The sequence below is a fragment of the Carettochelys insculpta genome, chromosome 3 (assembly GCF_033958435.1).
Source record: "Carettochelys insculpta isolate YL-2023 chromosome 3, ASM3395843v1, whole genome shotgun sequence".
NCBI classification, from domain to species: Eukaryota; Metazoa; Chordata; order Testudines; family Carettochelyidae; genus Carettochelys; species Carettochelys insculpta.
This window is the reverse complement of record NC_134139.1, coordinates 199,583,274-199,597,994: the sequence shown is the minus strand read 5'-3', so window position 1 is coordinate 199,597,994 and position 14,721 is coordinate 199,583,274.

Below are 14,721 nucleotides of genomic sequence, written 5' to 3'. Positions count from 1 at the left end.
CTCTGCTTTTGGTCCATATAATCAGCTAATGAGATTTCCCGCTCTCCAGGCAACCAGACAAGTTATGCTCTGAGAAGAGCTGTTCCTAGATTCATAGAAATGCATTCACATACTATTAAGAAATATTTTACAGTGCATTGCATTTAACCAAATATTAAACTCACACAATTGTTAATGAGTGTGCCATCTGGAAACATTTTAAAGTTTAGACTCTTAATTGCCTGAATCTCATAAATGTTCAAAAATGTTGCATACTACAGGCAATAATGCATTTAGGACTTTTTACTGAATAAATACATGTAATTAAAACCTGAGCTGTGAACACCTAGCAGCTGTCATGAGAGCCGTAACCATCTTTCCTATTAATCTTCAGGGATTTGAAGTATGCGGTGCTCGGCATCAGGGTCAGCGACATGCCACTACATTTGAATCCCCCACATTTGATGAAGCATCAGCATTCTTTTTTGAAATTCTTTCATGTGACTGACAGCTACATCCATTTCTTCCCGAGGCCACTCTTTAAATTCCTTTGTACTTGTAGAAGCAAGTTTGCTGGCTGAAGAATTTTGTCTTAACTCTGCCTCTAAGACTTGTCAATGGCAAATTAGGACACAAAATTCTAATTTATGTTTCAGAGGCCCCTATAGTAATAGGAAGAATGATTTTTATTTACATTTTTAAAGTGTCAAACAAAAGACCCCTATAATTATAGGATTTCAGTAGGTGTCATATGATGTTGACTTTGGAGTGCGGGAAGGTTAGCCATAGTAAAGTCAAGGGAAATACACAAAGATTCTTATTCATGGTAAATGTTATTCCCAGAATTAATGATCTCAGTAAAGAAATAGAAATATGTATGAGAAACCCCATCAGGGTGATAGATACCCAGCACAGAAATCCTAGAACACAGAGATGGACAAAGCCTTTTGTAGTAAGATAGCCAGTATGTCCCTTACTGCTATGTGGGCTTGTGTCTGGATGTCAGACAGTGCAGCATTTTGACCAGTCTGTTTAAATGATTCAAATGGTGGAGTGGCTACTGCTGAGCTCCGAGGTGGGGGGATGACAGCTGCCCTGGCTCCCTGGGCAAGGTGTGGAGAACGACCCAGCTCGGTATGCCCAGAAGGGATGGAGTTTGGGTCGAAGGAGCAGAGCCAAAGCAACCAGCCCTCAGCACCACCCAGAGCATGGTGCTGAGCACCCCCTAGCCCTCAGAGCCACATGGCATGTGCAGAGAGGTGCTCCGGCAGCAATTAAAGGGCCCAGGGCACTGTCTGCCACTGCTGCCACAGTACCAGTAGCTAGGAACCCTGGGCCCCTTTAAATCAACAGGTCCCCAAGCACTTGCTCCTCAGCTGATCAGCAGGCCTGCTCCTAGTCTAAATATTGCCAGTGTTTTTTCAGTAACACCTCTGGTTTTCTTGGCTGCTGTTTAGTGTGAATCCTGCTGCTGCTCAGTGACAAAGTACAGCAAACTCCTAAGGTGCCAATAGAAAGCTAAGTGCGTCATGATCCAGAGGCAAGCACATAGCAGGTGTTTCAGCACGTAGGCCTTGTAGGTATTGCTTTACCCTGGTGGCTCCTATTAACCATTCACTAAACAGGTAAGAGGAACAGGTATTTTACTACGGCTGACCGGAATGGGTCAGGGTTTTTCAAGTGTTATGGCGGAAACTTAAAGAGTTACAGTTCAACAGAAGTTCCTGTTTGGAGCCACTCCAATTCAGCGTCAAGACTCTCCAAGCCAGGGTTGTCCTCTGTGGTCAAGCAAAGAGATTTCCAGGACAGGTTCAGATAGTGTCTCTCTTTGGGGCTCCTCTTCAATGGCTCCCTGCCTAACAGTTGCAGCTCCACCAAAAGACCCACACAGACATGCACCTGGCTGTAACACCTAGCAGTCACAGCCTGTACCACACATAGCTCTGCCTAGAGTTTCTGGGGAATCCTTTCCTCATCCATCTTCCTGCGCACCCCCTCCCCCGGCTCCTGGCTTGTCCTGTGCCATCTCTTCATAAATCAGAGCCCAGCCACTTCCTTGGTCAGGTCTTTTCTCCTTACCTGGCTAGAATAAAGGGGATGTACCATGTGGAGAAGGCTGACGGGAGTTGGAGTCTCCTCTTAGCATGTCTTCATTACAGCAAATACACACTAGACTTCATCACCACTCACAAACTCATATCGTGAGGCAATCTGCTCTCAGCTACATCAGGAGTAACTCTCCTGTTTTCATTGATCTTTATATCATTTCTGATGATTCTTCATAGTCAGGCAGGAAAGGTGTAACAAGTGGGGTCCCAGAGGGAACGGTCCCGGTCCATTTCTTTTCAATGTCTTCAGCGGTGATTAGATAATGGCATGAAGAGTACACTTATGAAGTTTATGCACCATACCAAGCTGGGAGTCGTTGCAAGTACTTTTGCTAGCCACTTGAATACTGGATGTGGTTCACTGTCCAATCTAGTGGCATTTAGACCACTTAGGCTGTGTCTACATTACAAAAATAACTTCAAAGTTGCTTACTTGGAAGCACTTAGTAAGCAGCTTCAAAGTTGAGCATCTACACATACCCTGCTTTGAAGTTTAACCTTGAAGTAGAGCACTCCTCCATTCCCGGGAATGGAGTAAGGACATTGAAGTTGGGCTCAAAGTTAATTTCAAAGTAAGGGAAAATGTGTGTAGACTCTCCCAGCTATTTTGAAGTAGTGCCTAACTTCAAAGTTAGTTCCTAGTGTAGACATACCCTCTCATAGCTCTGCATAGATCTTGGTGTACCTGTGTGGCCTGCTGTTCTACTCCCATTTGTCTGCTTTATTTAGATTATAAACTTTCTGTGGCAAAGGCTGATGCTTAACATGTATGTTCAGTACCTAATACGACAGGGTCCTGGTCTCAGCCTGGGCCTCTGGGTCTACTGTAATACAAATATTAATAACAGAATGGAAAAACAAGTTGCTTTTATAATGAGAGGTATACGGAGAAGTATATGGAGTGTCACACTTCAGGTTCTGCATCAGTTTAAAGGATGTAATATAAGCAAATGACCATCCTAAGAGGAGACAGGGCTTCTGCTGGAGTCATTTCTGCTCCCATTAAAAACAGCAGGGGCATTGCTTCACTGTGCCCTGGCTGAAGTTCTTACACTGCATAAGGCAATTATGTGTCAAATTCATTTTCATCTATCATGATGCTGCTCACGTGCAGATTGTTTCTAAATGCAGAACACAAAACATAGGATTTTCTGTAGACTTTACAAAACACACTCGCAGAGCTGGAAGGCAGGGTCATTTTAAGGCAACTTATCATGAAGCCAACATCATCCTTACTCTGAGAACTATGCAATACCTCATTAGCTAGGAGTGTGTGACCCTAATTAACCTCAGTGGAAATAACTGTCATAGTTCAGCACAGAATTCTCTGGAAGGACATAAAGCACCCAGGCCCTGGTCCTCAAGGTATCTGAGAACCTCATTGCCATTGATTTCAATAGGACTTAGATTTTTACACACCTTTGAGGTCCTGATGATATGTCTTAAGACTAGGTTGTGTCCGTCTATTGTGAGTGTGCATAGGGTCAGCACGATCTGTGCAACAGACGCACACAAATAGAGTCTCAATGCAAGAGCTGTTTCCTTCGCACACCCTCTGGCCTGCAAGTCACTGAATAGGGGAATGGGAAAGGAGAGAGTGGGGCCATGGCCAGTGCCCCAGAAACCCGGCTCTCCTATCTTGGGGTGCTTATATGCACCCTTGACAGAACGTAGTAGCAGATCACAGAATCAGAGAATGGATCTCCATTCCAAATGGCTAAATGTAGTGCCTTGCATGTTGAATAGTAACAGAGACAAAGCCACGCTAGTATATAGACTAGCACGGCTTTCCCTTTTAACTATTCAACATGACAGAATCAGAGAATCTTAGGGATGAAAGAGACCTCAGGAGGTCATTGAGTCCAGCTCCCTGCCTAACACAGGATCAACCCCAACTAAATAATATGACCTGGGACTTAAAAACCTCTGGGGATGGAGATTCCACAACCTCCCTAGGTAATGCATTCAAGTGCCTCACCACCCTCCCGGTGAAATAGATTTTCTTATTACCCAATCTACACCTCCCACAATATAACTTGTTCTGCCATCCATCACTATTGAGAACAGCTTCTCTCCATCCTCTTTAGAACCCCTCTTGAGGAAGTTGAAGTCTACTATCAAATCCCCCTCACTCTTCTCTTCTGCAGACTAAATAAGCCCAAATCTATCTCATAGAACTGGAAGGTCATAGAGGTCATTGAGTCCAGTCCCCTGTACTCACAGCAGGACCTATCATCATCCCTGGCAGACATATTTTAATCTTTTTGCCCCAGATCCCTAAAGGGGACCCCCTCAAAAACTGAGCTCACAAGTGTGGGTTTAGCGGGCCAATGCTCAAATCACTGAGCTCTCCCCCACTCACGGGTCAAGTGCTCCAGCACCCTAACTATTTTTGCTGTCCTGCATTGGACCTTCTCAGCATCCTTTCTATACTGGTGGGTGGGAGGGGACAGAACTGGATGGAATGCTCCAGATGTGACCTCACCAATGCCAAGCAGAGGCGAATAATCACTTCTCTAGGTATACCGGAAATGCTCCTCCTAAGTCATCGCAATACGTCATTCGCCTTCTTGGCTACAAGGACACACTGATGCATACCCAGCCTCTCATCCACTGTAATCCTCAGGTGATTGGAAGTTCTCTCACTGGATTCTGGAGACCCTCAGAGGCAATTTTTGGAGAATTCCCAAGACTGCAGTACACCCTCTGTCCTAAGTAAACGAATGGGTACTCTTTATTCAAGGGGTATTTGTTTTCATAAGGCTCCTATTTTACACCCTTTCCCACCCCCAATGTTTCTTTGTATGTGCTCTTCCCTCCTTTCCCAACATTCACTACACTCCCTTCTGTTCCCCCACTCAATCCACTGCATTAGTTTCTCTCCAACCCCATTGTCCCCACTCCTCTGCCTACTCCATTTTGTAGCATCTTACTAGGGTGATCAGGATTGTCTGACAGTAGTGACTAGAGGCCCTACTATGCTAGGCTCTATAGCTAGTATGAATTAGCCTCTGCCCCACAGCTCTTAAACTTGAAATAGCCAAGATAGAAATATTTACCTCAGTTTTATAACTGGGGAATTGAGACACAAAGGGAGATGCCCAGGGAGATGAAGGAAGACTAAAGCAGTCCAAAGAGCACTGCAGACAAAGTCATTCATCTCCTTCAATATCCAGCCCACACAGTTGGACAGCAAATTAAGCTTTTGAAATATTTGCATGTGTGAGTATCAAAATTAAGCAAAGCTTATCAATAACCACTTGATGCTTTGGATAGACACAGAGAGCTTTGCTGGTCAAAGAATGAAACAATGGTAGGAAACAGGTCCTCAGGAACCCAGAAATTCATCCCCTTCTGACAACCACTGCAAGTGGGTCAAAGGGAGGACAGGCCTCTGGACATTAAATATGGATGTGATCTTCCTTGTCTACCCCTGATTCTGTGAACGGGTTCTGTGCTCACAAAGGCCCGCGTGACTCAACTGGTGGGAATGTTCCATTCCTGCTCAACCGGCTCTTTTCTATCTAATTAACTCTAATAAATCAAGCCCTGTCTATTCATAACCCAAAGGTAGGGAAGCCCTACTTGCATTATGGTCCATCGGCTGTGCCACAGAAACACAGTTTTGAAGCTCAATTTTTTTATTCCTTTGTATTGTAGGGGAAGAAATTCTGGCGCTTAACAACACAGTTACACCATATTGGAAATCTAACAAACAATCTGGACTCTGTCCTGGCTGCGCTTCTGTTTCATCCCATTTTCCCACCCTTTTGATCTTTTGAGGGGAAAAGAGAATGGCATGTGACCTGAGTTCTGTCTGGTAATAACAAACTATTTAAGGGCTGCCTCACCAGTTGCAAGGAACAGCCTTTCTGAGTGGCAGAGTGTTGGAGTTGCTCATAGGAGCACGCCAGCACGACGCATAAGATCTAGTTGTGGAAGGGTGAGCGTACCTGCAGACAAGGGGTGTGTTACCACCTGCCACCCCTCTTATCAGAGGACAAATGCACAACCATGCAGGGAGGAAGGGACCACACCAATGACATTGCCTACCCATTCCTTACCTTCCAGTGCCATCTGAAGACAGAATCCAGAACTATCTCATTGCTGTGAGGATCCTGACCTGCAGGACATGGTAGTGGTTTCTTAATCCTCCATCCCTTACCTGGGTCTCCTCCTGGGGAGGGATCTTACCTGAGTCACGGTTAGCATTTCATTCTTTTTCTACTTAACTTTAGCTGTGGGGACTCTGCTATACTTCTGTTTTATATCCCTTGTTTTATCTCTTATTCACCTTGTTGAACTGTTCAATAAATACCTTGTTTGTTTGCACCCACAGTTTAGTCCATTTTATTTCCTTCACAAAGTAAGCCTAAAATGAACCTCAATGACAGAAGTGGGTAGGGGGTCATTCCTCTAGACTATTTCCCTTTTGGCCAAGTATTCCAATTAACAGTACTTGTCCAATGATGTCTGGAGTAGAATGGTCCATATGTGCACCCCACATTTAAGTTTTCCTCCTCACCAGGAATACAGTGCTCCACACAGAGCAGCCTTGTCCAGAAAGAAGATGCTTTGGGCCCCATTCTCCCTTAGCCAAGCTACTGTCAAAAACAGAATGTTTCAGTTCAGAGTTTCCTCTGTATTCTTCATCCATGTTAGCAGGTTTCCTCCCACCCCTTGTTTCCTGCATAAGAGATCAATGATTCCTGTCACCTACATGCGTGGGTCTTAGGAAGGCTGACAAAGTAATAAACAATACGGGGGAACATGTTTCCTATCTACACTGTTATCTCCTCCCTGTCCCTTCTCACCTCCTCCATGTGCTCCTTAGACAGCATGGTTCAGGTTGCCAATGTTGCCAATGAAAACTACCAAGAAGGACATTTCACAGCAGGGAGAAGGAAACAGGGCAAGTTACTGTAGACCTCTCCTTCAAATTCTGAGTCACTCTCCAGGAGTCAATTACCAGCCCCTTAGAGAAGAGCTATGTTAGGGACCAGGAATTAGGTAGCAAGGCCCAGAAATCAAAGTAGGGGACCTTAGTCAGAGGCCAGGTACCAGAGCCAAAAATCAGGACCAGGCTACACAGCCTGGGGCAAGCACAGACAAATGCTCTGAGCAGCTGATGAAGTCTTGCTACTTCTGGGCTTAAGAACAAGCTTGCTTGCTGTCTCCATCATGATGGCGGGTGGCCGAGATGATGCAGAGCAACTGTGCTCACTTGGAGGTGAGTGGGCACAGCCACAGAACCTTAATCCTGAAAAAAAACTGCTTCCCCATCACACTTCCCCCAAGCCTTACTGAGCCCCGGCCCTGGGTTCTTTGGTTGGGAAAGGGCAAGATAAAGCAACTGGCAGGAATCTCTTGGATATGTGGTTCTCTAACTTTGCCCTTAATAGGGAGATTGTCTCTTGAATGCCTCCAAATTCCATTGTTATTTATATAGACATCCTCTCTCACCAATTATCATGCAGGGAAGCTCCTCTCCCTCAAGTAATGGCATGGAGCACCTACTGTTCCCTTCATAGCCACACAGAACACCTTCCCTCCATTCCCATGGCAACAATTGCAACTTCTTGTCTGGAAAAATAACATTAGGAAAATACTTAGCTGATTCTTTATAAAGATTGGCAGTGCGTATCACGAGGAGGAGCCAGCATCATGTTTGAAGCCATCTCTCTGCAGGCCACCAGCAAGTGCCAGTAGTTCATAGAACTTTAGGAATGGAAGGGACTTCAAGAGGTCATCTAGACCAGGGTGCAGTCAGGGCAGGACCAAGCACCATCTCTGACAGAAGACTGTCTAACCTGCTCTTAAACATCTCCAATGGTGGAAATTCCACAGCCTCTCCATGCAATTTATTCCAGTCCTCTATGACCCTGGCAGGAAGTATTTTTTCTTTATGTCCAACCTAAACTGCCCTTGCTGTAATTTAAGCCCATTACTTCTTGTTCTTTCATTAGAGGTTAAAGAGGACTTGTCTTCTCCCTCCTCCTTGTAACAACCTTTTATGAACTTAAACTCTTACATCCCCTCTTAGATTCCTCCTGACTAAACAAACAAAGTTTTCCATATTCCCTCATAGGCCATAATTGCTAGACCTTCAATTATTTTTATTGCTTTTCTCCAGATTTTCTCCAGTTTATCCACATCTTTCCCGAAATGTAACATCCAGTTGACATAATACTCCAATTGAGGACTAACCCGTGCAGAGTTGAGTGGAAGAATTACATCTTATGTTTTATGACATTCCTGCTCATACATTCCAGAATCATGTTTGCTTTTTTGCAAAAAAAGGTACATGTTTGACTCATACTTACTTAGCGCATGGTCCATTATGACCCCCAGATCGCTTTCCACAGCACTCCTTCTGAGGCAGTCATTTCCTATGTTGTCCTACATGAAGTACTTTTCATTTGTCCTTATTGAACTTCGGCCTGTTTGCTTCACACCATTATTCCAGATCATTTTGAATTTTAATCTTATGCTCCAAAGGGTAATACTGACAGGCCAAACTGAACCTGGGACCTCTGGAGCTTGGTGCAGGGGCTTCTACGTTTGAGAGAAAAAACTAAAAGCTAAAGCTATAGAGGAAACTCATTCTTTATCTCTGTAATACTCAGGTCCATTTTATTCCCTAAATCCCTGTTTAATCAGCACCTCTGCAACAACATAGTGTCTTGCACTTTTAGGATTGCACCAGCCAACATCATGCCACTCTGATGGACCAGACTTTCCACTGCCATACCCCAAACCCTATTGTATTTTCTGCTGGCCAGACTTTGCAGCCTTGATTTCTGGGCTGATGTTGTGGCTTGAGGTTGTGCTTGAGATATTTATGTTCTAGTGTTTTGACTAAGCAACATCACGATGGGAACATCACAGAGTGATGTCTTTGATTCCATTCAGTGACAAAGTAGCCCTCGAGACTTGCAAAGTTGAAGAGAACTTCTTTTAAGCGTCTTTTCTGAGCCAAGATAAAGAGTTTGAGACTTCTAATGCAGATCAATTTATTCAGAATTACGGGCCATTGAAGTCTATGGGAGTCTTTCAGATGGCTTAAACTGGTGTTAAACTATTGTCTATATAAGCAAACAAGCCACTCATGTTAATATCTATCTTTATATAGCAGGAGATCTTTACATAAGAGATGGACCCAAGAGGCAGTATTTGGAAGCAGATTTTGTGCAGATTTAGGGTTCAGTTTTGTGGACAAATCAGGGTGTGGGACTCTGGTTTGGATTTGCTGACACTGACATGACATTTCTGCTTTTTCAGGGCTGAAGTCGTATGAAATGAGCTGAGCTCAGGTATTTTCCATATGCTTGGACTGAATTCTTGCCAGAAAGGCAAATTTATAACAATATTTCAGGCACTTACAAATCAGAACTGGAATATCTGACATTTTCATGATTGGCTCTGACCATAGGCATATCTATACATTAACTCTTTAGGATACAACTTCAGAGATTATTGCAGCACTCATGTTACACTGCTTAACATGATTCTTACACCAACATTGTACACATTTGCCTTTATTCTCCGTTTACAGATGATTTTTTTAAAAAGAGATTTTCCACATTCTATGGGGGAGTGATTTAAAAACTGGAATAGTTCTTTGTCTTTATGAAATACTCAGAAGAAAGAGTTAAACCTCCTTCTTGCCCAGCCTGTCATCTGGAGAATTTTGCAATAGTTGCACAAGTGAGAAGCAGCCTTTGTTCTTACTAGGTCTCATCAATGTTTGTATGTGACAGTGAGCAAGGGAATCTATTGCTGACCATACCACTGTCAAGACAGGGAACCTTAAGGAATTAAGTTCCCAGGGATTTGACTGGCTGTGAGAGCCTTTTACACTGTTTTTAGTACAGTAGCAAGGGGAAGCTAGCACTGTACCATCATAGTTAAATACAGTCCCTGCCCCAAAGAGCTTGCAGTATAAGCAAAGCCTGACACATAGCAGATCAACAGAAGATCTGAATCCACGGGCCCTATTGAGTTCTAGTATAGATCCTTAGGCACTGGGTAGTGCCACTCTGAAAGTAATGTGCATTATCTAACTACGTGTGGATCGGGCAATATGTGGATGCAGTCTGTGGGAAAAGGTGGCTTGGACAGAAACAGTTCAGCTCATCTTCATGCTCCATCAGGACTGTTTAGAAAAAGCAGTGGAAAGCATGACATGCAAGTAGCCTTGGCAGAATTGTAATATGTTTATAACTTTGGTAGATTAACTTCTCAGTTGCAGAGATTGAGGGTGGGGGTGAGACAGTAACTATTGAATGACAGCAGACAACGAGAGCCTAACGATTACAGCTTTATAACTATTAAAATATGAATATTCAACATCACAGCATATGCCAAGATTTAGACAATAAATATCCTTAAACTCTAGTAATGTCTCAAGCAGCATTTTTCCTACTTTGCCTGTCTGCACTTTTCTATTATCGTTGAGGAAAATATTATTTTCAGTCACTTTGTATGTGTTTGGTGAAATTGACCTTTGGTGATATTTATCATTAAAAATTGAATTCCTTTCCAGCCTCACTAAAAGTGTTATCAGATGCATTGCCTAGGGGATGGAGCACTGGCTTTGGAGGGGCCAAGAGACACATGGGTCCTGGAGCAAAATGCAGAAGGCCCTGTCTCCATGCCCTGGAAGGGGTAGGGCCTTGGATAGAAGAGGAAGGGCCTTGGGCAGTCAGCTCTCACTGCTGCCCCAACTGTAGCACTGGGACCCTGCCCAGACCTCTGCCTCCCCCAGCCCTCAAAGCCACACAGATCAGCCCTCTGGCAGCAGTTCAAAGAGGCCTGGAGCTCCCAGCAGCAGTAGCCAGGGTCCACAGACCCCTTTGAATCTCTAGGGTCCAGTGCAGTTGCACTCTTCCCTGCTCACCAACTTCACCCCTACTGTCAGGCCTGTCTGGCTTGGAGATTTAGGACATGAAACCTATCTTCTATTCTCATAGCTATTCTGGATTGATGGGTGACCTGAGGAAGTCCTTTCAGCACGCCATGCCTCAGTTTCCCAATCAGCAAAATGGGAGTAATGATACCTCCTTCCTTATGAATGGTACAGATATGTGGGTGAAAAGTGGATATTACCACTCCACAGCACTGAGGTGATGCTGCTTACAGCTATGGCTGAATTCTTCAAAATGGTGGTATTATAGCACTTTTACCGAGATCAGTGATTTTCAACCTTTTTATTAATTGTGGATGCTAAACATTTTCAGATGGAGGTGTGGACCCCTTCAGAACTGTTAGGCACAGTCTGCAGACCAGAGGTTGAAAACTATGGATCTAGATCATGCCCCAAGAATTCTGTGCCCTGTATGCTGGGCTGAGTAAGTATTTCAGACCAACTAGGTTGGCACTGACACAAATGAAGAGTGCCACCAGGCTTGGTTGCACTTCCCCGGCAGCTGAGCACCTTCCGACGAGGAATTCTTTGTTTGATTTGGTTTGCTCTCATTGCCATTTACCGAGCTGACATGCACAGCGCACCTGACATTATCATGACTTTTTACATATCCACTGGCTTCCTGCTGTGCTCCGCAGGACAAACATCTTCCACTATTTGAATTACTCTTGCCACAGAACAGTCATAACTGTAAATGCCATTAGCTCCAATGAGAGATCCCTAAGGGGCCTCTTGTTTTAGTTCCTGTCCATTTGCCATCCCTCTGTCAGGGCATTCCGGTTTCTCATCACTCACCTATTATTGTGTGTGACAGATCAGATTAATTCCTTTCAATCCCTCCTCTCCATATTAGGTGTTACGCTGTCTAGGAGTCCTGGCGTAATAACCTGGACACTTAACGTTGTCATGTATGGTTGCAGAGCTGAATGGTTTGTGTGCAGCCTTAGACAGCTTCCTGTCTAAAGTCTCTGCTGCAAGCTAACCTGCTTGCACATATGTAAGTGAGGTGATGAGGTGCATGTGATATACTTCCTTTGCAATGCATTTCATGCCAGTCTTTTCTCCTCTGTGATAGTTTTGTGGCTGGGGGGATAAATCCCCTTCTAAACATTGTGGAAGGAAAAGGACTTGCTATCCTTGTAGTGAAAGGGGACACAGAGGCTAAAAGCTGAAGTAGAGGAGCATCTCCCCTCTACTCTGCATGCAAAACTCTTTATATAGTATGCCATGTGATGGAGCATAGGTGGGAGGGATAGCTCAGTCGTCTGAGCATTGTCCTACTAAACCCTGGTTTGTGAGCTCAATCCTTGAGGGGGCTATTTAGGGATCTGGGGCAAATAGATTCTTAAAAAAAAAGTGGGGGGGTGCTTGGTCCTTCCAAGAGGGCAGGGGACTGGACTCCATGACTTCCTAAGATCCCTTCCAGCTCTATGAGATGTGTGTGACCACTCCATGGTAATCACCACCCCCTTCAAGTCAATAGAGGGGTCTGCATCTGCTTCAGTGAGAGTAAGGTCACTCTCTAAAGCTTGTTAACAGTCAGTTATAGTGTGTGTACTTCTCATTAAAGGTTTATAGCTAGAATTACATGAGCTGTTGGTTAGGCTGATCAAAAGACAGGGGCTCCACACAGTTGGTAGAATGAGACACAACCAGCCTTATTTGCAGGTTACATTTCCAGGGTTGGTGTCTTAATTTTAGATGGACATAGGAATTTGCAGGCTAGATCAGACCAGTGATCCATCTGGCACAGGGTCCTGTCACTGACAGTATCTGGAACCATATTCTTCAGCACATGGAGTAAGAACATTCCTGTAGCAATATGCGAGAGACGGTCTCCTCCCTCAAATGGGTCTGATATTTGTCTCTAGTAATTAGAGATTAGTTTAAGCCCTGACACACACAGCTTAGTGCCCCTTCAGACATTTTTATTTTATTTACTATTATGAGATGAAATGGTAACTTCTTCATCAGTAGGGAAATAAGATTTAAGCAATGTAGACATGGATCATGAATGAGAGTCTGCTTTGACTTCCGCATATAATGATCATCATTCATAAATCAATATAGATTGTCATAGCAGAGAACTCTACTAAGAGACCAGGGACACTGCATAAGAATGGGGTGTTAAGGAAAAAGTTAAGTAGTACCTACATATGGTCATCATGAAACAAGTGCTGTTAGAGGGGCCTGTAAGGGAGATCTAAGACAAATTGTGGTGTGTATAAGGAAGTTGTGTCTGGTTTGAGATTCCTGAATTCTTTTCACTTCTCACTTTCTCTGTGATGGGACCTGGGCCAAAATCATAGGCCAATGAATTCAGTTGCCTTTTGCAACTTATGGATATTTGTTACCAAGAGGTAACATGAATCAGACCCAAGAATGCAACTTGCATGGTTTCACAATTCATGGGAATGATGAGACTCCACTGAGCTGCCATCCATTAATTGCATAGCATGCTATGCTTTGCTCTAAAAATAATTACTCCTTGCATACTGCACATGAAAGTGATCACCTCATCTCAGAAAAAGATATTGTGGCATTGCAAAAAAGTTTAGAAAAGGGCAACAAAAATTATTAGGGGTATAGCTGCCAGATGAGGCAATTTTAATAAAACTGGAACTTTTCATTTTATCGAAAAGGAGACTGAGGGGGAATAAGATAGAAGTCTATAAAATCATGACTGGTATGGAGAAAGAAAATAAGGAAAAGTTGTTGAGTTGTTCCCATAATAAAAGAACTAGGGATCACCAAATGAATTTGATTGATAGCAGGGGAAAGGAAGTACTGGTTGAACCTTTCTAATCTGAAACTCTCTCGTCTGGCAACATCTGTAATCCAGCATGACTTTAATTAGCAAGATGACCGCTTATGTCCATATGTCTCCTCTGGTCCCATAAAGTTTGTTTACTGCCACCAGCCCTGGCTCTCTGTGTTCTGTGCTGTTATTTAGCTATAATTTACCCCTAAATGTCTTCTAAGATCCCAGTAAGCAGTGCAAGTGTTGGTAATGTGTTAGACAATATTGATCAAATTCTCTCATTCAACACTGGGCAGGTCCCAAGAGTGCCGTATGCAAGAGGTTCAATCTTTAGTTCTTCACGCAACGCAGTCAACCTGTGGAACTCCTTGCCAGACGATGTTCTGAAGACCAGGACTTTAACAGGGTTCAGAGGAGAGCTAGACAAATACATGAAGGATAAGTCCATCAGTGGCTATTAGCTGCCTGGATAGGAATGGTGTCCCTAGCCTCTGGTTGTCAAAAGCTGGGACTGGGTGATGGGAGGGATCATTTGAGGATTACCTGTTTTGTTCATTCATCTGGGAAGACTGGTTTTGGCGACTGTTGGAAGATAGGATATTGGGGTAGGTAGACCTTTGGTATGACTGAGTATGGCTGTTCTTATGTCATGTTCTTATCAAAAATAATGGTTGCATTTTAATTACAAAAAAGGAAAAGTGTACACCTTAGAGAAATATTCAGCTTGGCTCATGGAAAAGGTTATATGAAATGCTATGTAGGCCGAGAAGTTCTCCTTAACTTCATTAAAATATCTGCAATTAGCACAGCAAGAAATGACTTTCCAGCTTGTGATTCATATTATGGGTATGGGAGTGATAAAATACTGAGCCTTCATGCCCTGTTCTCTTATTAAAGAAGTGGTAAAAGATGTAATTTACATAATGAACCTCATAGAGCTGAAGTAA